This window comes from Podarcis erhardii, assembly GCF_964252035.2.
Source record: "Podarcis erhardii genome assembly, chromosome: 4".
Lineage (NCBI taxonomy): Eukaryota > Metazoa > Chordata > Lepidosauria > Squamata > Lacertidae > Podarcis > Podarcis erhardii.
In genome coordinates, this window is record NC_138508.1 from 45,362,612 (window position 1) to 45,371,487 (window position 8,876).

Below are 8,876 nucleotides of genomic sequence, written 5' to 3' on the forward strand. Positions count from 1 at the left end.
TGTAACTGTTTCCTCATTTGCATCAATTTTGAAAGGGCTGCAGTATTTAATCAAGAAGGAATGTCACCTTTTGTTTCTTCCTCTGCAAGAATTAATTTTTCCTTGATTTTATAAGTCAACCAAATACAAATAAGGACAACTAAAGTCAATGGGAGCTTTGACAATGGTCAAGATTTCTAACCTTTTGAGGCCTGGGTACATGAAGTTAAATGGTCAACCTACTGATGCCACAAGAGCATCTGATTCCACATGTTAGTATATCTATTTCACCTCTATGTTCATGTTAACCTGCCTCCTGATACCACCTGATTATGTTTCCTTAGAGGAGCTGATCCATTGACCTCATTGGTGTTTATCTCAATACAATGACATTTTAAATTAGAGTGGCTTAGCCTATCATATTCCAAAGTGCCTAACCTGCAGATTACACCAAGGCCTATGCCTACATGAATATATCAGCACAACTCAGAAAGTCACACCATTCCTATGAATTTTACAGACACATATGATTTTGCCAATATTGTTGGGATATAGAATATTAATAAAGTATACATGCATACCCTCCAACATTTTCTAACCAAAATGTGGGATGACACCACTGTCATGGCGCCAGTGCCAGCCAGCCTGCAACCCACCCAGGCCATCTTGGCCTGCCACACCTCACCCACCACATCCTCTCTCACCCCTTGCCCTCCCCATATGCTTTTGTCACTTGCCCACTCTCTCTGCTTTCGTCTGGTGTTCTAGTGATCACCAATTGCCAGTGTGAGCATCTTTTGGTCTGGCACTTGTGCCAGAGCACCAGACCAAAATATGGGACATTCCTGGATTGAAACAGATGCTGGGATGTAAATTCAGGATGTCCAGCCTAAAATGGGACAGTTGCCAAGTCTGTGCATGTCCCAGTGAGTTTCATTTGATTCAGAAAATGTTTAGGGGTATGCGTACCCCTCCGTCCCCCCAGAAAAAAAGCACTGGGGTTTCCAATGTGAGTTGGTACAGGTTTGAACCCCATGCTGGACAGATTGATACATGTGTACTTAAGCACCTCTGGCTGCTCCGACCCCTCTCTCCCCGCCCTGGCTATTGCCTCATGGTGGCACCTAACCCCATAAATTTGCTGGCCCCTTCCCCTGGTCAGTCTCTGGCTCCCTTATCTCTGCCACAAACTCATCAGAGGCCTGCCACTCCCTGACACTGAATCTTCAAGTTGCAATGATTTCAGTGGAACTTGTTTCCAAATAAATATGCTTGGGATGAGAGCTTTAGTGTCAAACACATTCCCATCTGGAAGTTAGCTTCCCCACCCATGCTGGCTCCTTGGCACGATATTTCAAGGCAGGGTGAGAAGCTGCACAGTGTAACATCTTATGTCTAAAATCCCAGCCATCCATGTTTCTCTCAGCTTTACATTGCATTGTTGAAATCCCAAGGGAGTGTCTACTAGGAGTGAATGCTGGAGGCACAATCCATTATAGTGATGACACATGCTATTATTTGCACACAGAGCTATAAGTGAATAATCTTATTTTTCTAGCTTCTTATTCCCCTCCGCCCCCAGCATTAAAAATGTCTTTTGGATAGAATATTTTTAAATTTTAACTATTGGTACTTTTTTGTAGTGGTGATGTAATGGCAGTGTGTTGGTGTAATGGGCAGTGTGCTGGAGAGATTTAGGTTCAAATGCCTGCTGAGTCAAGATGCTTATTGGGTGACCTTGAACTAGTCTGTTTCTGTCAGCTTCACCCATCTCACATAGCAGTGATGTGGCAAAAATGGGGGGAGGGAAAGGAAGGATCCCTGAAGGCCCTTGCAGAAAGAGTGTGATATAAATATACATACTAAATAAATAAATGGGTTGTCTGTAGCTGACTTGCAACCACCTGTATCCAATATGCAGTAGGGTGAACAAAATGCGGCTATCATAGCAGGATCTTGAAAAGAACAGAAAACAATCTAAATGGATTTTGTATGAGATGCCTCTTTATGCCTCCAGAGTCTTATGTGGACTCCATAGCTATATCTGAAGACAGATGTATAGCATTTATGTAGATGCATACTAAGACATCTAATGAGCCTTTTCCACTGAGTTGTGAAATAAATAATTTGTGCATTAATTTTCCTCCTTATTTGACTAGCACTGTAGGTGGTCAAACATTATTCAGCAGATAAATTATTCAAGATATTTTCCTGTCAATTTTCCAATGCATAATTCATGCACTTCTCCCCTTTATTATTCCACTATCCCTCACTGTTTTTCTGGTCCAGATTTTCCTGAGACTGCAATAAAGACCTTTCTACAAACATCTGAGGCTACTGTAACCATTCAGCTTCTAACCAGCCATGTGCAGTTGAACCTGCAGATTAAAGACAATCTGTTTTTGCACCAGTTTGAACAACAGAGATTGATTAAATAGGATGTGGAACAATATAAGCAATATTAGATCTGAAGTAAGTTTGTCACACTGAAAAATTGGTCAGGGCTATATCTACATAAGAAACTCTCAGCTCTTATTATTATAATATATGAGAAGTAAGTAAAGACAAAAGTTTTAGTGCTAGAATGTTATAGATAATCTGTTAATAACTGCCAAACAGAAACCCTCAGTTAGAGAATGTCATATGTGTAAGTCATATTTTAGCTTTTTATCTGCTTATTTTCACAAGCCAGTCCATTTAAATTCATTTGACTTCACACAGAATATTATTTCTCCAATATAAGGGGTGTACCTCTTTAGAATGGTGTATTATGGTTTTCTGCAATTGTCTTTTACAGGATTCTTGAAATCAAACAGGTTTTTACTTTTTGTAAAAGGGGAAATTTCACTAGCATGCTCTCTAAATCTAAGGCCCAACCTGCTGCCTGGTCCACCTTGGTACTGGTCAGAGGGACACATTTGTGGCTTGTCACCTGAGAGAGAAAACCCAGATGATGCTCTTGTGTCACATGCATACTTGGTTCATGGAGGGCTGGGCTGGGTTGGGCTGGGCTGCCCTTTATAAGGGTTGGGCAGCCACCTATCACAGCAGCAGCATCTGCCCTCCCACCCTGTCTCTCAGGGTGATTTGTTGGTTGCTTCAGTACTGAGTTTTTGCACATACTCCATACCGAATAGCTGGCTGATGGCTTCGTTGTTGTTAATTAGGTTCACCTGGTTTGGTCACTTGTGACATAGGTGAGGGGCATTATGTTTAGCCACCTTTCAGGGTGTTGGGCTGGCCCTGAGGCTTACTCTGTGGGCTCTGGGGTGGGATAGAGGCCACCCTTGAGGTAAAACTACTCTATCAGCCTGGAGCTGGACATGACCCGTCTCTCAGACTTGCTGATGTGATCCAAAGGAAAGCAGAGCAATATGTTTGGTGCCAACTTGGCTGTAGGAGTTGCTGGAAGGAAGCATACAAGGCATCATCCAACCACCTTAGGGACTCCACTCTGGATTTGTGTAGGGTTTACTTCTTAGCCTTTTCTTCTTCTGAATATATCCCACAAGGCAGCAAAGGTTTAGGATTAGAGTTTTCCTTCTCCTAGATGGGCTACCTTCTCAGATTGATGAGCCCCATCTACCCTGCATAATGTAGCATCCTGATTTTAAAGGAGCCTCTCCTTTTTTAAGACAGCCATAGTCCACAAGCTGGAAGCTCAGCAGAGTGGTAATGATCATTACTGTTGCTCCCTCATGTGTTAATTAAACAAGTTGTCTGAACATCTGATGAGGACTATGGTGTGGGCAGTATGGGAAAAAACTGTGTTAGTTTGAGATTCTCCCATGGCACACCATTTATTTTGAAACTGATCCATTCTCTGTTGTGGAATGGTTTATACCACAATAGTGTCAAGCCATTGATGAAGACACTGCTTATTGCATACTCACTTCATCTTAAAATATAAATTAAAGTATGGAATTAGACTGTACACTGAGGACGGAAAAGAAGAGGGTGATATATTCATAACAACTACACAAATGTTGTGGTGATATAGTTATCACATCTGGAAAAAATTGTGCTATTCTTTGTTATGAAAGTGAGAAGTGGGTGCTCATCTCAACAATTTCTGTGATAACAACCTCTTCTATAAAAGGCATGTAGGATACAGGATCAATACTAATACAGAAAATGGCTGTTGGGTTACAACAAACTTTAATTACTTTAACTCCTCTTTTAGAAATGTTGATCTTCAGTTCATTCCCAAACATAATAGATAATTATTTAGTTTTCCAGGTTTAGTTAGAAAGCCACTTAAAGAATCAATAAGGAATCCAGACTGAAGATAAAGCATGTTCACTTTTTAAATTTATTCTAAATGTAGAAAGTGCAAAATGCTGCTGTATTCAACAACATTTTGCTGGCTTTGGGGAATCTAATGTTTGTAGTGCTGATTTCTGTAATGTCTGTAAAGTACATTTTAACTGAAAAATAAAATTATAATTATACAATTTCCCCCTCTTTTCATTCCTGAGGAATTAACACATTCTATTCAGTTGTATAAATACAAGCATTGTTTGACGTGCTATATAAACTGTTTTAAGCTGCATATTAAAATTCAAAACATGCTGAAGTGAATTATAGTAAGCTTTACATTAAACTCTCAACAATTGTCAGTTGAAATATTATTTATAGATGACTGAAATAATATGTATCGGTGACTGAAAAGCTAAAACTAAGAAACTAAAATATGCTTACACCTCGAACCTAGGCAATGACACCAAAGGATGTGGCTGCAATACAGCATTCCCAGAATGACTCTTTTTGAACGTAATGCTAAACCATAGTTTAGCATTATGTGCATGAGCATCGGGCTCACATGCTCCCACTCCCCTTTCCTCCTATATCAGAGTAACAAGGAGGAAACCAGAAGCATCCACTACTTGTTTTACATAACCAAGCAACCTCATTACATCCAAATGTAAGTCTAAACCATGGTTTACTTAAATAAACCAAGATCAAGCCATGTTTATTCTAGCTTATCCTCAAACTATAGTTCAAACCAGGAGTGGGCAACCTCAAGCCCACAAAGTGCAGCCCACTAAGCTTCTCTGCCCAGCTCATCACCCTCCCCAGATTTTACTCCACAACCTCTGGGAGTGCTTTTTCTGGCTTGAATGTAACTTTGAACTGTAGAAAGGCCTCTTATTTACCTAGATGATGATGATGGAAACCTAGATATTGTATGGCTGGAATGTAGCCTCCTTTTGACCATGGGTCTACCAACCCCTGTCATGTGGCCCTCCAATGGTTGCCGATGATAGAATGTTGCCCTCAAGGTTAAATAAAAATGTTCCCCACATCTAGTTAAAATTAACTAGAACTTTGGACATAATCATCACTATTACATATCTATCCCACCTTTCCTCCATTAAGCTCAAGTTGGCATACATGGTTTCCCCCCCTCCAGATTTAAGCCCCACAACAGCCCGGTGATGTAGGTTAGTCTGACACCCTAGAATGCCCTAATGTCACCTAGTGGGCTCTGTGGCCAAGTGGGTATTTGAACTCTGTTTCCCATGTCTAACCACTACAGCACACTGGTTTTGTGGTTACTATAGAAGTGGGTGCTTGCAATCTCCTCCTTGTAGTCACACCAGAAAAAGAGGAGGAAACCGCTGTGATTGGGCTGCAGGATTATTTCTGTTGAAGAAAGAGAACCCGATATTTATTACAGCTTATCCATTGCACACAGCACTGGTTACTCAGCAATGAAACCAATTATTGGGTAACCAGCTCTAAATGATCCCAGTGAGAATGTTCTAAGTTTTGCTTGACAATACCAAAGGTCATTTTTCTCTGATGAAAATGGTCTCCGGAGTAAAAAGAAAAAAGAAAAAAGAAAAGATATATGTGTGGGAGCATCTGTTCTTTACGGTTTAGCACCCAAAACTATTAGCGAGCTTTTTCATTGTAAAACATAAGGAAAAACAACAGAGTGGTGGAAACTTAAAGAAAGCAGGCACAGAAAACTGACTCTTTCACCTTGATCATTTTATACAAAATATGATACTCATGCAGGAATTATACATCTCCAAGTTTTGTGCGTATAAATTAAGAGATAATAGCAAAAACATAAATAATTGATGATAATCAATTTTCAAAATTCCTTATCTAAAACATTTTACACAATGAAAAGATTTGATAACTCAAATATTTACAGATTATAAAGGAAATGTTAATTAATTAATTAATTAATTAATATTTCAGGCAAATAAGCATAATGGCTCAGTGCCCCACATTTTCCCCCGGTGCATTTCAGAGGTCCTAATGCTTGCTTCTTCTTTGACAATACAAGTTCCTGTAGCTAATAAGACTACATGTAGTAAGTTTTACCCGCATCTATGAACAGACCAGTCATAGAAAATGCCTCTCTATCATATGGAAGATCCAGCCTATTTTTGTGTGTATTTTTGTGACTGTAATATTTTTAAACTGTTTTTAATTGTGGATTTTAAATGGTTGTAACTCACTCTCAGACCTGCTGGTTAAGGGTGGATAATAATGTAATAATTACCACTATTACTAATGATGATAATAATGCTGGACTTCTTGGTACTTCTGTGTTGATCATTGCTATAAGAAACCTTTATTATGGTACTTTACTAAGCCTTAGCATCTTTGCTCAATAAACTTACATTTCTGTGAACAAGCTGAAAGGTGATATGGGTATGTATCTCGAGACAATTGTTGCCTATTCATGTTTCCCTCTCATGACTTTTGGTAATAAAAATGTACACCTGACACCACTGTGGAATGAACATTGGTTGTCGGATGTGAAACAGGGACTCGTGGAATGGTTGGCGGGCATCTGAGGATAGGTTTCAGTAGTAGGTGGCAGTTTTAAGCCTTGGGCAGAATCCAATATTCAGTGAGGGGGTGATGTGGTGATTCACCCCTTCTGCGGCAGTGATCTCAGATTTACCTGTTAAAAGGGTCTTGAGGGGAGTCTCTAGCCACAAGCGCACAGTGGTGGGTCAAAATACTCCCCTCAGCTATGTGGGAAAAGGGGGCCAGCTGAGTAAACATATGTTTTTGCAGTGTGCCTAAATTCCTGACTGACCCTATCTAGCCTCAGACCTCCAGCAGGGGGCTGAGAGGGATACATGCCCAGCGCCTAAGCCAAGGTTTCCTACATCTGAAATGTAATAAAGTTGTGGCCATTTTAATCCCATAGATGTTGTCATGTGTTTTCCTTAGCTGGGGTTTGGCTCCCAGGGGGTGGGGACTGCACCTGGGCACGGAAATGAATCCCCATCATGTACTCCCACAATGGTTGTGGTCTAGATAAATTTGCACACAAACAGGCCTTCTGAACAGCCAAAGGCAGCGCTTATATGAAGGTTGATGGGTGGCTTAGTTGGCAAACCCACAAAACTCCAATAAGCACTGATGTGAGATTCAGAAAACATCGCTCATAATATGTTAATTCTGCTTATAATTGCCTTCTGAAAACATTGGCTCAGATTCTCAGATCCTGATGAGCTATATTTGATTCAGCACCACAGAATGGGGAGTTGGCATGAAGCCACTTCAGCCACTTTTGTATTCCTACAGCCCAGGGTTCAGGGAATGCATCCACCTTAATTTACTCCCAGCTGGCATTTAAGAGCCATTCCAGCATTTGGAGAATTGCAAAGGTTGTGAAGACATACCTGCCAGATAAACATCCCTGGCTGTGCTGTCTCATTCTCAACACAATTCCTTTGGACCTAGGGCAGGCCAGCTTAGTGTCACTTATGATTTCTTTCACACTACACAGGAAAACAAAGCATTTGGACTGAAACCCAAGATTAGCAATATGCCCCTCTTATTGCATATTACACACAAATGCTAGCATTTGAATCACATCATGGAAATAAATAATTTTAGCAACTCAGGGCATATTGAATTCAGTTTCACTTAGGCAGTTTCAGTCTTTTGGGTGCAAATGATATCACTATATATCCTGAAGTATTTTGCATACTTCATTTATTTACTTTTAATTGATTTTAAAATGTTTTCCACCCATCCTGCATTCTGATCCCAGGGTGTGATGCAATAAAAGAGGAGGGGGAAAGAAAAGAAATAGCAACATCAAATGATAAAATGAACAAATAAAAACAGCAGCAGCAGCAGCAGCAGCAGCAATAGTGATAGCCATCACTATTTTCCCAACGAAATAACAATAACTGATTCATAGGTTTGGGAGGACTATTTAGACATGATGCAGATAAGGTAAAGGGAATGTGACAAAGGATGTAGACATTGACTCAGTTTGCATGTAATGGGAAGCCAAACCATGGCTTAGCAGAAACACACAAGCATGCAGAAAATGGCTGCTTTGCTTCTCCTCTTGTCCTCCTGCTGCTACACTGCCGCTGTGCTAAGCCATGGCTTCTATAGATGCATTGTGTTTTGTAAGTTTCAAGGAAAGCCTAGTTCCATGCTCAGTTAGCACAAGATGCCTTTGCCCAGTGGTGCTGTGGCCCATAGATACATTTTTTTTCCTGGCCAAGGCTTTGCCCAGTAACTTGTGTTGTGAGCTTATGGGGAGAAGCTGTCCCATGAGCCCTTGCAAAGGGGAGTGAAAAGCCTATATAAGGCTGCTTCTCCTGGAGCTCAGGGCCATGTTGCCTTGAGAGCTTCCCACCTGCCCACCCTCGAGTTGGAGCAATTTTGCATCACTGATTAACAGGGCCGGAAAGTAATATTTTTCTCTCAGCCTTTTTGGCACTTGGTTAGATTTTTTCCACCTTTCCCTTAGTGAATCATGACCTTCCTTTGTTAGGCGGAAGAAGGTCATTTGTTGAGGGTGCAAATGGCATTGGGCAGGATCAATATAGCATAAAGGGGTCCCATAAGGGGCCTGTGCGGAGGGTTAACCACAGCCCAAGCTTGGAGGGAATCTGCAC